Source organism: Xyrauchen texanus, chromosome 1 (assembly GCF_025860055.1).
Source record: "Xyrauchen texanus isolate HMW12.3.18 chromosome 1, RBS_HiC_50CHRs, whole genome shotgun sequence".
Classification (NCBI taxonomy): Eukaryota; Metazoa; Chordata; class Actinopteri; order Cypriniformes; family Catostomidae; genus Xyrauchen; species Xyrauchen texanus.
The window spans coordinates 26,138,355-26,154,124 of NC_068276.1; the positions used below are offsets into that span (position 1 = coordinate 26,138,355).

The 15,770-nt window shown below is 36.7% G+C and overlaps 1 protein-coding gene across 2 annotated transcripts in view; it reads left to right on the forward strand.

The window, feature by feature from the left end:
• dok4 (docking protein 4) overlaps positions 1-15,770 on the forward strand; it is an 83,391-nt gene that overhangs the window by 27,926 nt on the left and 39,695 nt on the right. The window lies entirely within an intron of this gene.

Sequence of the window (15,770 nt, forward strand, 5' to 3'; positions counted from 1 at the left end):
TATTTTAAGATATTTCCTCAGATACTTCTACTGTAATGATGACAGCTTGTTTTTCCAAAGTTTTTTAATGAAAGAAACTGCTAGCGCCAATAGATTAAAACAATTACCGGTAATCATGAAACGTTAGGTGAATCCAGACATGTCTATAAAACAAAGCTGTTGAAGGGAATTTTTACACTTTTTAGCATTTTCATGAAGTTGAATTATAATAATTGTATAGAAATCATAAAAATGTACATTATTTTAAATCATTTTAAGAGATCTTGAGGCCCCCTGGGGTTGAGAACCACTGATTTAAATTATATAAATAAATTATGACTAACCAAATTCTTGAGACATAGTATAAGGAAAAGGATCAAAATATAAAGTAAATATATATATATATATATATGATTTTTGAACATTTGTTGTAATGTACCATAACTTAATCATGATTAATCACAGAAAAATGTGCGATTAATTAGTTACAAATTTTTTTTTATAGATTCACAGCCGTAATATACAAACATCAACAAAAAAGGTACAAGACTGTGTATTTAATGTCTTTAATGAGGGAATGAACTACAATCCCATGAAGCATTGTGAATTAATTAATAAAATAAAAAAGTATGGATAAATATAAAACCGTTGATTTGAAGTTTTGATTAGAAGTGTAGAAACAATATATTTTAAGTTTATTGTTGGATCTCACAAAAGTGAGATCCAAAAACCCTAACTAGAAACTTGAACATGACTAAACTAGACTTTACAAACAAAAAATGACTTGACTAAATCTTGACTTGGCTTGACTTGACTTAAACAAAACAAAACTACAACAAAGTTACATTAATAATACTCCACAAAGGACAATGGCAAACATTGACATGGGTAACAAGTTAAGAAGACCACCAATGAAAATACAACACTGAAAACAATATAACAAGACAAAGAAACATGAACCAATAACAAGACAAGACTAATAAACAAAGGAACCATTGAGAAAAAAAAACACATGAAACATGGTGGGAACAGGATTATCCCATGACTAGATAAGGAAGTGGACAAATTTCAAAATGAAGGACCTTAAGACATGAACAGGACTAACTTTTCTAAATAAAAGACACGAAAAACAGGAACCAACAGAATAAACATGACATAAGTCCAATGTTCTATAGGCACCTGGGGGGTGTCTTGAGGCATGGGGCGTGGCGAGATAGGGCGTGGGGCATGGGATCAAGGCGGAGTCCGGGGGGGTACATGAGAGGCTCGAGGGGCGGAGCCAAGGTGAGGTCGTAGGGATGGATGTGGGCCTGGACCGTGGAGCAGAGGCAGGCCTAGACTGTGGCGCCGAGGTGGGCATGGACCGGTTAGCAGAGGTTTGCTTGTGACATGGCATGGAGCAGTCAAGGGTTTGGCTGAGACATGGCATGGAGCAGGCTGAGGCGTGGTGGTGACATGGCCTGGAGTTGACTCTGGCGTGGCTGTAACATGGCCTGGAGCTTTTTTTAGAAATTAATGTTTCCCTCACATTTGATCCACATTCTATTTAAAAAATATATTTCATATAAAGTGAATTAACAACTTGTAATTTCAGTTTCAAGCAATGGGCTTCATTAACGAGGTGATCATAAAACGAGCCAGGCAACTTCCTGCAATGGTAAAAGAACACCATCAAAATGTCGCTGCTTTTTGGCATTACAAAGTCACAATAAAATGATAATATTTTCATTTATGCATTTGGCATATGCTTTTATCCAAAGCAAATTACAGTGCACTTATTACAGAGACAATCCCCCCGGAGCAACCTGGAGTTAAGTGCCTTGCTCAAGGACACAATGGTGGTGGCTATGGGGATCGAACCAGCAGACTTCTGATTAACGGTTATGTGCTTTAGCCCACTACACCACCACCACTCCTCTGATAAATGTCACGATGTGAATCGGGAATTCAGGGGCGCAGAACTATCTGAAAAGTGGCTTCTGATCTAATGTCATGTAGATGCTGGCTATTTTGTAATACAGGGGTCAGCAACCTATGGCACACGTGCCACCATTGGTGAGAGAGGAGTAGACTATATTTATATAAATTCTGCACCTGCATTCCAATCTACATCTTGATGTAATGCTTCCTCATGATTACGCAGCGTGTTTTCATCAGCTGAATGGGAAGCTAAACTCTATTAAAGTGTGACGAGACTCGCTCTATGTGCAAGCCATTTGCGCATAACGAGGCAGCTGCACTTCTCTTTCGATTAATCGTAGGAGTAAATGCGCCTGCTTTTCTTCGGTCAGAATGCGCGGATGACAGCCTACATTCCGTGTTTCCTTTGTTTCTTTTTACATTCAGAACAACACGTCATGTAATAAGGAAAACACCATTATTAATCCTTCATCGGCACAGCCATTGACTAGGAAAATAAAAAATGGCACACCGTGTCAAAAAGGTTGCCGATCCCTGGTGTAATATTACGTTGAGTCCAATTTGTGCGTTATATAATTTAGTGCCTTTCAGATATAACTTTCTTGATCAAATTTTTAAAATTTCCGCTTTGAAGTATTTTAATGTTACACTGTAAAAACGACAATATACTTTTCTTTCAGTTGATGAAAAACTGCCGTGTCTGCAACACCGGATAATGAAAAGCCGAGACGTCTTACAATTTCTTCACACGTCGGCCAAATATATGAAATATTACGTATGATTTCCAAAAACAATTGTCGGGACGAACACAGAAATTGAGGGGGAGCATTCCAATTAATATTTTCTATGCCACAGTTTAAAATAGGCTGGCTTTATAGCAAGTGTTATGTCAGTAGCCAAGTGAGCAGCAATAGAGCAGACCCAAAATTAAGGGGAAATTATTTAATTATTTAATTAATCAGCTATTATTGTATGTTGATAAAGAAAACGAAAAGTGTTCATATAACGTGATATTGTTAACTTACCTCTGTATCTTCTGTCGGCACTGGTCAACCATTGAAATTTAAAATGTCCTCGCTAGACCAGTTTTAACCCAACTGGGTGCGTTATTATAGAAACGACCCAATAAACTTTAGGAATAACCCAACAGAACGACCCAGTATGTTTAACCCAGCTATTGGGTAAAATAAATAACCCAATGTTTTTTGGAGTGTATGGTTTGTAAGTCATCGTTAATATGTTCCCCTATGGAAATTGAAAGAAAGGGATTTTCACCTCTGGAACCAGACTCCTGTGCTCTATCAATGCAGAAAATTGTAAAATGTCAACCTGGTCACACAGAACCACGTTACTGCAACTATATTTTGGATAAATTAGTTTTACGTGCCTCGTTCTATTGCTGCAGTTTTCTAGTGAAAAAAACTCTAGAGGCAACAACAACGAGTTTTATTAACTTTCACTCAAATCAAGAGTAAAACAACAGATTAACAGTTCCTAAACACACATTTTTCTGCGCTGTTACTCACATAATACTATCTTTTACTTTTACTATAATGCATGATTTGAAAGACGATACATTTTAATGCTTGCATTACATCACAGACTGCATACACAAGCTTATTCAAATGAAAACTTGCGCAGTGGTGCAACAGTTGGACTTTGAACATGGAAGACAGGGGTTTTAGACCAGCAAAGCATCGACATGGAAGTCGATATGAGAGCTGAGAAGTGTCATAGAAGCGCCACAGAATTATGTGGTTGCTTCAGCTATTGTGTTTTTCATCCACATTTGCTTTTATGACACTATCAGTTAGGTTTAGGGTACAGAGGTCAGATTTCTTCTCCTCACATATGCTTTTTATGACACTGTTGTTTAGGTTTCGGTTAAAGGTTTAGACTAGGTAGGTTTTCTTCATTGAAAACTCCATAGAGCATTAACCCTGAAAATATTGTCTTTTTGGGAGAACAACTTGCTTTTAGCACCATTCATTTCACCTCGAAACTGCAGTGATGTGTGAAATAAACCACGTAATTTGCCAAAAAAATTTTGCTAAAAGTTTTATGAGATTAGGCTGCAAAATGTACATCGACAAGTAATCAACCTGGCTGATATAATGGTCTATCACAAGTTTTTATAATGGGACGTGGAAAACCAAGAGACCACCCACATGTCATCTAAATAAATAAGCTTTGTCCTGTCAGCTATATTGCTCTCATTCACTTACATGTGACATGTATGTGGCAAAGTGTATTAACACTTGTGTGTGGGGAGGTTTTGTTTAGCTTTGTGTTTAGCTTGGATTTCATACTTATTTGGCATTCCTGGAGGAAGGAGGTAAAACTGTTGATGTTGCCAAAAGCAGTGGACTTTGGGATGGTATAAAGTTTTCATTTTCAGTTTGACGTTGGATTTTGCAGATTTTCTTATAATTGGTGCCCATTTAACATATTATTGGTTGTGTTATTACCTTTATATATAATATATATATAATTATTTCCTTTGTTTGTCCCATTGTAAATAGACCAGTTGGTGGATACAGGGTCAAGTCCCCTCTTGTGCAGTATGTAGTGTATTAACTACAGCTGCCCTTTGACCTCATCTGAACCCAGCAGGGCTGTGTGTGCCTCAGGTTTTGCTTCATCCTGCAGCCGATTGGTTTGGTTATAAAGATTTACTGCTCTGCCATTGCTGAACCAAGAAATCCCATAATAGCTAAATAATAAAACTGCAGTAAGAATCACTTTTCATTCTTTCTCTTTTTTCATCCCAACTGTTAACTGAATAAGTAATTTTGCATGTCATTGTGACAGAGCCTGAGAGGACACTGTTGGCCCATAATTGGATGTGATATGTGGGTTGTATGGAAGGCTTTGTGTGAGATACGATAGCTGGATTAAGAGGATAAGAAGGACAGAGTAACAGCAAGACAGATGTGGAGGGAGAGAGAGAGAGCATGTCCTTGCCCTGTCCCCATGGGTCAGACTACCACAAAGCTCTTTAATTTAGTGTGAGATTGGGTTAGAGTGCAGATGTATGTGTGCAGTGGATCTAGTGTCCTCGATTAGAATGTACACACACCACACACATAGTCATGAGAGATCTGGATGGAGACGGTTTGCACAATTTTAGCACCACAGGGGAGGAAAGGAAATTCAATCGGCCAATCGGCCAATCATAAAGCCAGCTGAGCCCCCACTGGGTCCTGCCATCATTATTGTTGTCCCTTCAGCCCCATGCCTTTCACACCTTCTTTTTGGCTCCTTTCTTTCTTAACCTTGTGGTGAGGGTCATGTCACAAGCACCAAGTAACTCTGGCTGTGCTGACAATGTGAACGACAAAGAGTCAAACCAACAAAAAATATCTATTTTTAGGAAAGTCCATTGTCCTTGACCAACAAACGAATGACAAGTTCCACAAAAGAGAGAAAACTCTCTTCTTTCTTGAATTGCGTCTCACTCAGCTCTTTATCTCACTCAGCTTTTTTTCCCACTTCTAATTTTTGTTGTTGCTCTTGTTAAATTCTGTTTCTTGAAATGTATTTCTTCAGTTTTTCTCTCACTCCTGTCACTCTCTTAAGCCTAATTTATAGAATGAAAGAAGCCACATACTACACCCATAATTATTTTTACCAATCACCAATCAGTTTGGTATCAAAATCATTAATTTTACATGTTAAAACCTAGAGACAAACCCTTGCTACAATCTACTCAGCTGGTACATGCATTTTTAAATAAATAAAAATCCAAATCAGACCCACAATTAATTTTAACCAATCATAAATACTGTAGGACTAGCAGAGTTCTCCTAGGTCAAGACTTCCAGGGATGTGCGCAAATGGGAAACATCCCCAAACAAACACCTATCAGAACAAAAATGTCTTACTTTTTAGGTGAACTGAGTGAAGCTTGTTCTCCCAGTAAGTGTAAAGAAGCCTTTTGTGTGTCATTCTGAGAATTCTGATGGTAAGTGACTTAAGTGCGAGACTAGTCGACTAAACGGTACTGATGCTACTAGTCGACACTGGAATTAGTTGTTGGTCAATATGTTTCCCCATTAAACTATTCAACATTATTACACACTACTGTTAGGCTTTATATTTTTTACAAAGGATGCACTTAAATTATTGTCAAGTTAATGTTACATTTTAAATGTAATTCATAATACAGTTATTAAAAAAGAGGATATCTGTAGCTGATATACTGTATAAAACATTTCATTTCACCTCAGGCCAAGCGTGCTTCCCTCTCACTCGTGGCACGTTCAGAAAAATAACATCTCACAAGACGAGAAAAGTAGCTATGTAAATCAAATTTTCGAAACTTTGGCTTGCAAGTCACTATATACATTTGCACATTTGAGTCTTCTTTAAATCTGTGTGTGTTTGCAAGTTATTTTCTTGCCGAGCTGACATTTTCAAGTGCAGGATAATCACCTCGGTTGATTCAGGCCCGTCTTTCACCGGACCATGTTGACATGTTAATTTTGCTCATCAAAAATAAGAGTAAGTAGCCTAGAAAATGAGTATTTTAGTATAGGTATGCCCAAATTGTTTTACATTTTATAACTGTGTTATTATTTTTAACCAGCTGATCAAGAAGGCTATTTTTCAATGATGCTTAACTGGTTAAACTATCTTTCTAAGTTATTCTGTGTGCACGTAATGTTTAGAACAATACATTAGGTTTATTGTACATTTCTCACAGACCTATTTTTTTCTATCCTAGTTATTTTGCATCGTAACTGTTAATGTTCTTTACTGAACAGCTATCATTAGATCACAGGCTAATGCATGTCGTGAAATATGCACGACTTTTCATAAAAAAAATTTCTCTCGTAGATTTGTCTTGCCTGTTCATTATTTTCAACCATGTCCTGACTGTTTTGATATGTTAAGTAACTTTTACTTGGTGAATTCCTCTTTGACCAGGCTAGATGTCGACCGATATAGGATTTTGCCAATACCGATAACTAAGTTGGGAAGATAAGCCGGTAACTGATTAATATGCCGATAGTTTTTAAAATTGATACTGAATGAAAAAACAACATTTAAAAAAGGGATGCACCGATACCATGTTTTCTCTTCCAATACCGGAAATCTCGGTATCGGCCAATTATTGTGTGGAACTAATTGGGTGTGCTCTTTAATATGTAAAGAAGCACAAACCTCTAACTACACATTATTTCATTATAAATGTATATCTTATTAAGATACACTTTATTATTAACTAGTATACCTGATAATGTAGCTGCAAAATTAATTCCAGTCTTCAAGTCTTCAGTAGAAAAGAAACCAGTGTTTTATTTTGGATTTTTCTTTCTTTCTTTGTTCCAAAAATGTTTCAACGTACATCTGGACTTTAAAGGATTCAGATCTCATTTGTGTTCAATTTAGTTATAAGATGTCAGTCCACTTTTCATCCACACAGTTATTTTTTGGAACTCATTCAATTTAAATATTGTTAATGATGACAACAATAATAAATAGTTATTAATATTATTATTATTATTATTGACTTTTAATTTTAAATACAACATTAATATATTTAAGTCATGCACTTTTTAAACCCTCACGCTTTTAAATTTGACATTCCATCTGAACTCTCCAGGAAGTCCTGTATGTGTCTGTTTGTAGGCAAGTTCACAGTAGTTTAATTTGCTTCTTATTCTGGTAAAATGCACCTCCAATGCCATTCTAAATGCACATTATAAGTGAACCGAACTATTGAACATCTACATCTGAGATGCTGTTCGTGAGTAGCGCTCAAATATTGCGCAATGCGTGAAGGCTAAAAATATGTGTAAAATGTGTGTGTAAATAGAGCAGCGCCATTCACTAACACGCTGGCACTGCGCATACTATAGCCTATATTTACTTATTAAACTTTTGTGATTCACAGAGCTATCGCACGTCTTCAAGTGTCTGATCACTTCACATCTGGTGAAGGGTCTTTAATGTGAAACTAGGGCAAACTAGTGAATTGCAATGTCTTATGATTTTTTAACACTTCTATAAGATTCAGTGATATTTTTGTTAGTATTTTGCGCTGTTATGCTCGTTTAAATTCTCAAAGAAACTAGTCACACACACCGATCACTTGATGATTATCTAATGAAAATGACAAAAATGCGTATTACTGTGAGGATAAAAATGAATTAAAATCTGATGCGTTTCTGATTTGTTTATACGTTTCCCTTGACTGCATAAAGATATTTTTCTCAAATCTCTCACTACCTTTAAATATACAACTTAGCTGGCTAAAGCATAAACGTGATGATATAAACTAATGCAAAAATATGGTATTCCATTTTATGTCAACATTTGAGTAGGACTGTTTTTTGTCACATTGTTCTAACCGCTTGACGATAGCTTTAATGTTAGCGTCCTCTCAGCCTGATCTACAAACATATGCTGTTCTCTATTAATGCATCATCTATTCTAGAAAATAAATACTTTATAATGATATGACAATATGTAGTGTATACATACTTTTAGTTGTCTGTGTTTTAAATCTGCATTTTTATCTCTCATTTACATAGTCCTGGATCATCTTTGTAATACCAAGTGTTGCCAAACCCAAATCCTTCTGACCTCTTTTAAAACTGTTAGGAAAAGATAAAAACACCAGCAGGAAGTCATACATCAGTTGCTTTATCCACATATATTTGTTCTTCTCCAGTACATTATACCTTCCTCATGTGCCAACATACACCTACAAAAAAACACTCTAAATGAATAAGCAATGGCTGCTGTTGTGGCTCATGTATCGAATCATGAACTGAATAGCCTGTCTACTCTCCAATATCCTTGGCTTTGCATTTTCTAATCTACCCAGTTTTGTTGTTTGATTTCAAGAGTGTTTTCGATTAATTCCTGATCAATTATTTTAATTAGAATTAGACAGAGAGGGTCAATGTCACTAACAAACTTTGATTGGCTCTGCTCAATTAGTGCTGTTCCAGTCATTAAGTCCTGCTTGACCCCTTTGTGCTGGTCTGAATTGATTTCAGCTTGCTTTTGTTTGTAAAGAGAAGGATGCTCAGAATGGTTTTGAAGCTAGCGCTGTAGATTTAGTTCTTAATTTTATTTTGCCAATTTGCATCATTAAATCATTTATATGGTGTTGTTTTTTCCCAGAGCCACAAAAGCCCAAATGAGCCGCCTCTATTACAGTGTTGAATATTTGATGATGGAAAAAACAAACAAAAATAAGTGTCAATGGCATTCTCTCATTCTCTCTTATTATTCTACCATTGAAATGTTGCTCTTGTATTTATTTTTATTGTCTATGCCCTGATGACATGAAAAGCATATATATATATATATATATATATATATATATATATATATATATATATATATATATATATATATATATATATATATATATAGAATATCATTGACTACTGAAAAGTGTCATAATTAACCATATTAACATTATATATGAGTGCATTTTAATGGTGAACTCATTACTTGAATGTAATGTTAATATGGTTAATTATGACACTTTTCAGTGTAGTCCAATGAATATTCTATGGAGTTTGGTGAAAATCATACTGATGGAAGTAGCAACTAACAACTGCATTGAAAATTGCTTAATTATTTATTTGATTAATCAGATATTTAACAATACCAATGCTCCACTTCAAACCCTGTGCATGTTTGCTACACATTCTGTGCAAAAAAAAAAAGTGGCAAAGTGACAAAAATGCCCCAGTTCCTTAAAACGTAAAATATGGGGGCAAAAATCCCCCTGTAGTAAATTCCCTTGTTTTGTTTTTTAAAAATATTTTATATGCTTTTCTGAGATATGATTTTATGGGTTTAGACACTAGTGACCATTCAAAAAAAAATGTATTACAAATGGATGACATGCTAGTTATCTGTGGCCTCCACCGTTTTTAAATGTTTTTTTTTCTCCATATACATTATTTACTTCAATAATTTGAACTAGTGCAGCGTGAAATCAATGACATGGGTTCTCTGCACAGCGAACTAACTGATTATGAAGTTCGCTGTCATTTATTTTTGTTATTGATTATTATTGAGTTGTTGTTTAGTCATAGATGGAAAATCATATCATGGAGCTTATATTATGTGCCACTTTATCGCATGTTGTTGAGTTGTCATAAGCTTACACTCCAAACAGGACATATTATAGAGATCATATTGCTTGTATGCACTTCAGGGAGTAATTAAATTGCTCTGGATGCAAATTTTTACTGTCATAATTCACTATACCGTTACGCTGTGGTTTGTTTCCATTAGTTCGCTCTCTCAGCTCTCTTTTCTCTATTCCTGCATTGCATGTCAGCTGCAGGTTATCCCAGGTGTTCTAGGCAGCTGTCTACCCTCAGGAAGTAGAAAGGGACCACTGTGCACTTTTGGGTCCTTCGTCAACACTCTTGCCTGGTTGTGTGCTTCTTCACTGGAACCTTATGAGAATGGGATGTCCTCCTGTCAGGAAAGGGATATTATAGGATGGTGGGAAAGTAAAACAAAGAGGTTGAAGTACAGCAATGTTTACTGCTGTACTTTACTTAATATTTGCTAAGAAAAAGGTTTCATTACTCTGATGGCTTTGTTCTCATTTTTTCACTTTTCCCTCTCTGTGGCTCCACTTTCTCTCTCTTTCACTCATGTACACTTGGATGTTCAATGTCCAGCTTGACTGGCTGGTATTAGTCACTCGAACACTTTCAATTTTCACTTTTCTTACTACTGTGGGGGAATCCAACTCAGAGGTTCACCACAACTGACAGTTAACACATCTCTGTCCCTCCTGTTCTCTTCTTCTTTTTTTTTTCACTTCTTCTCCTGGGATAAATTAGCTTACTCTGACCAGAACCATATAATCCCCACCCCCCCACCACAGGAAAGAAAACACTTCAGTATGTCTTTCCAACGTGATTTCATGAAAACTCGTATGTACTCTTACTTAAAGTTTGGTTCTAGCAAACGTACATTCTCTTTGCATAGACACCAAACATGTAGTTTTTGTTTTGTATTGACATATTGACAGCATGTAAATGTCATCATTTTACGTATTAATACCTATAGAAATGTACAAATGTTTATGTGTACTGTTCAGATGGATTAATATAGAATAATACATAGAATTACTCAGTTAAATACATTTCATTTATAATAAATGAGATTAGTTAAATGCCATCACATTTATTTAATGCAGTTGAAATATGACATTTGAACTGATTTCTGCTGCCCTATACAGCGATTTAAAGGATTATATCACTGTAACCAAGACTACTCTTTAAACTGTTAAAGTGAATAAAAACTCTGTAATCGTTTAATCATTTATAAAACATTTAATTTTATATTTGTTTGCTATGGACAAAAAACTAATTAAACCACAAAAAGCCCCATAAAACCACAATAAAATGAATCCATACTTTTGTTAGCTATAATCCAAATCTTTAGACCGCTTTCTGTGAAGAACAGACCAAAATTCAAGCCTTTTATTCAACTATGTCCATCTCCATCCACCGTTGCGCCCGCTGTAAACCTCAACCTGCCTTGGGTTCGTTTTCTAAATTAAAAAACTGCTGCCTCAAGCGTTACGACCAGCGGTTTTACAGCATTGATGTCGAATGCTCATTGGCTCTCAAGTGTCTTGTGATGTTGTGTTATATATGTGACGATGTAAATGTTTGAATGATAAATGACAGCACCATAATGGAGTGCATCAGGACAAGATTTACAGCGATTAATGATTTAATTTCTACTCTCCACCTCACACAAGGCTATTGAATGCCATCAGGGAGCGCATAGGATGCAACGCATCACCCTTTGGGCTACTTTTGTACTGAATTTTGCCATTTTTCTGAATAAATTATTGTGATTTAAATGTATCTGCCTTCAAACGTGTTTTATATGCTTAAATGGTTTTGGTATAGGTATTTGGTATTGTGGGATTAGTGGCTGTAAAATATATATATAAATTAATTTATTGTAACAAAAAGTATCGCTACTGTACATCAATCTACTTGTTACATGTTTTTATATTGTTGAAATGTGGTTATGTTTAGAGGTTGGGGTAGGGTTAAGGAATCTAAAATATCTATAAAACCGATTTGCATATTCAAATGAGGATTTGTCAATATTTTACATTTGTAAAGCTGTAAATATGTACAGCTTTTTATGTTTTAGATGCTTTCAAATGTCCATATTGTACGTTTTAGTGTCTATTCAAATGTAAAAATGTGTACGTTTAAATGTTACAAATATTAATAATAGCTACGTATAGTAATGAGATCAGGCTGGTCTTTCACCAGTCAAATTTTGGGGATCCTTAAAGATTTTTCTCATCGCAGTGCAATATCAACAGTCATTGATCGCATGGACCCCCTAAGAGAAAGACTGTACATTTTAATTGTGTATGTCTGCTAAAGGTCAATTTTGTCAACTTTCAGGTGTACACCAGCATAAGGATGGCTTCGAAGCTAATAGGCATGGACTAAAAGCCACAAAACTCGAATTTTTATGTTTTTATGAACTTTTAAAACTCCAAATTCTTTTGGGTATGGGTTTTTGAGAAGTAATGACCATCTCTAAAAATTGGGAGGGACTATTGTTGAAATATAAAAATAACAATTAGATTGGTTGATATGCCCCCTCATGTCACCTTCTCCCTATTTAATTTGAATAGTAAAGAGATACTGGCTACTGGTAACCATGTGTAAAGGGCAGTGGAATGCTCACTTGCAGTAGGCTACTTAGCATTGATTGAGCTGTCCTCAAGTTGTATAAATGGTGATAGTGCTGCAACAACTCAAAACATTGTTTGGGCCCTATTTTAACGATCTGAAACGCAAGTAACAAGCGCAAGTAACTTTGTGGGCGGGTCTTGGGCGCTGTTGCTATTTTACCGGCGGGATAAATGACTCTTGTGCCCGATGCAAGTTTAAAAGGGGTTGGTCTGAAATAGCTTCATTATTCATAGGTGTGGTTTGGGCGTAACGTGAAATAAACCAATCAGAGCGTCATCCAACATACCCTTTAAGAGCAGGTGCGCATGTTGCATGGCGGATTGTTATTATTATGGCGGATTAACGTGGCGCGCGTCACATTACTATCAGAGGAGGGAAAAAGAATTCAATTTATTCTGTTTAAATCTTTTCAACCTTATTTTTTTTTTATCAATTACTGTTTGATATTGATTTTTCATTTTGACAAATGTAAATAAAGAAATGTCACAAATAAATACTTTCGGATGTTTTGGACTCGTTTTCTCTGAATCACGAATATATGCATGGTTATATTTTTGAAATGTAGTCGAACAGATGATGCAGCAGCTCTTCTGCCAAATAAGCTCTCCTGTCCCGTGCTGCTGCTGGGGCATTTGGGTTAAGTGGCATCGGCACATGCAGTTCACCATCACGTCTCCTTAAGTCTTCTAATGTTTCCTCATCTATGTCAACAACACAACCTTGATTTATGGAAATGTTGTGTAAAACACAACATGCCACAAAGAATGCTGCAACTTTTTGAGGACTGTACTGTAAAGTGCCTCCTGATCCAAACACCTGAAGCACATTTTCAGTATGCCGAACGTTTGTTCAATTACACAGCGTGTTTGTGTGTGTTTTCGATTAAACCGTATTTCACTCATTGTTGCTGGCATCAAAAATGGTGTCATCAGCCATGTCTTTAACGGATACCCGTTGTCTCCTAATAGCCACCCATCCAACGGGGGATTCCCCTCGAAGATGGCAGGAATGGCAGAGTTTGCTAGTATAAATGAGTCGTGGCTCGAGCCTGGATAATTCGCAAAGACATGGGTGATTTTACTAGCATCGCAAATTAATTATATGTTGATTGAATAGGTTCCCTTGCGGTTGACGTATACAAGTGCGTTTTCTGATGGGGCACATGGGTGCAGTCTATAACACCAAGGACATCAGGGAACCCATACTTTGCAGAAAACGCATGCTTCGCTCTTTCCTGTCTGTCAGGTGTGACGGGGAATTGGATGTATTCCCCAGCATGTCGGACTAGACCTGATGTAACTGCATGTATAGCCGAACTTATGGCAGATTGTGAAATGCCTCCAATGGAGCTAAAGGGGTGCTGGAATGACCCAGATGCATAGAAATGCAATGCCGCTGTAACTCTCACTGCAACGGGACAGGCATAGGGACAGGGTGCATCAGTCCCCAGCTCATCTGCCAGGAGATGGCAGATGTCCGTCACAGCCTGGCGGGTCAGGCGTAACTTACGCATACATTCCTCCTCACTGAGGGAGAGATAGGTCTGTCTGGGCCGGTAGACCCTCTCCCTCCGGCGTCTAATTCTCTGTCCCAAGACATACTCCATCTCACTGTGCAATAGAAAAAAATATGAGAAAGCTCAACTTAACTGCTAAGTTAAAGAGTAAGGTTTTAAATGAAGCCTTCTTACATTATGGTAAAGGTGATTTCGCAGTTTTCAGATTTTTTTTTTTCCTGGTTCTTGACAGACAAACTAATTTGTCAGATGTCCTTATATACATATGTGTCTTGCCACTATTGGGCAAACAGGTCTGATCCGTCATTACTACAATTAGCCTGAAAAATTTGGGTAAATGTGTAAGCTAGATTTAGGCCTACATTTTTTTACATCTTCATGGACACCACAATGATTTCCCTCATGTGCTAATATGTTTCCTTGTTATAATATATGATTTGCAAAAATAAAAACTGCTGCATCTGTGTTGAGAGAATCAAAGTGTATGCGCGTTGTGCACCCGCTACATTATGGCCAAGCATGCGCGCTTAAAATAGCATTATGAACAACGCGCAACGCGCCACTGACTTTAGACTAGGTTTTTTCTGGTCAGTGGCGGAATTGTTTCTGGAACTGCAAAATAGCACTAGGGAATGTTTGCGCTGAAACACGCCTCCTTTTTGCGCCGACCAGCCCAGGGAGCGCAAGTTCATTTCCTAGTTTACCGACGTGCGTCTGTGGAGGGAAAAGCCCGCGCAAAATAGGAACGATACATGCGTCAGTGTACAAAGTCAGTTGCGCCGGGTGCAAGATAGGGCCCAGCAGTCTTTATCACAAGCTAGTTTCTGTTAAACTTCACTGAGCAAGCGAGTGCGCATGCATCCATGTCAATCAAACCAATCGCAACAGAGAAAGGGAGCAAAATCATTTTGATTCAAATGTGCCAAATGTTGGAAGAGTTTTTCATTTGGTCGCAGGCTGCCCATTCGAATCTTCGGGCCGGCAAAGCAAATTTAATGACATTTATCAAAATATGCTTCACATCTTAAACACGCATCTGTGCCTGATGATTGAAGCCTTGAAGCCTGGTTTCATGTGCATGTTACGCGATCCACCAAAGAATCCCTTCACATGAGTCAAACGGACTTTATCACTGTAAGCTTTAACAGTAATGTTAAGAATAGGTTCATATTAAATAATATCTCAGAATCTATTACACTGCAACTGTGGTAAAGTTAAAAACTTTTACAAACAAATGCTATAATAGTTCGATAATTTGTTTTTTAGCTACACCAACTAAACCACAGTAATGAGGAGCCATTCATGGTCTTACCTGGGGTTATTTATTATATATTATTATAAATGCTTCTGTTAAACAGTGGAAGAACTATGGTAAACATTAGGGAAAGTACAATGTGAACAAAAGACTTTAAAGTCTGGACCTTCAAAAAGTATGAACAAATTATGGATAAAGTTTTCCTAGTTTAATGTATGTTATTTTCTAATGATGTTTAATATTAGGAAACAGACTGATCTTGGTTGACATCAGATATACCCTCTTACATTCACTATGACTTTACTACTATTATTACTTTGCCACAGCACCTGTGGCAAATACAAAATTAAACAGTTTGATTTCAAAATATGCT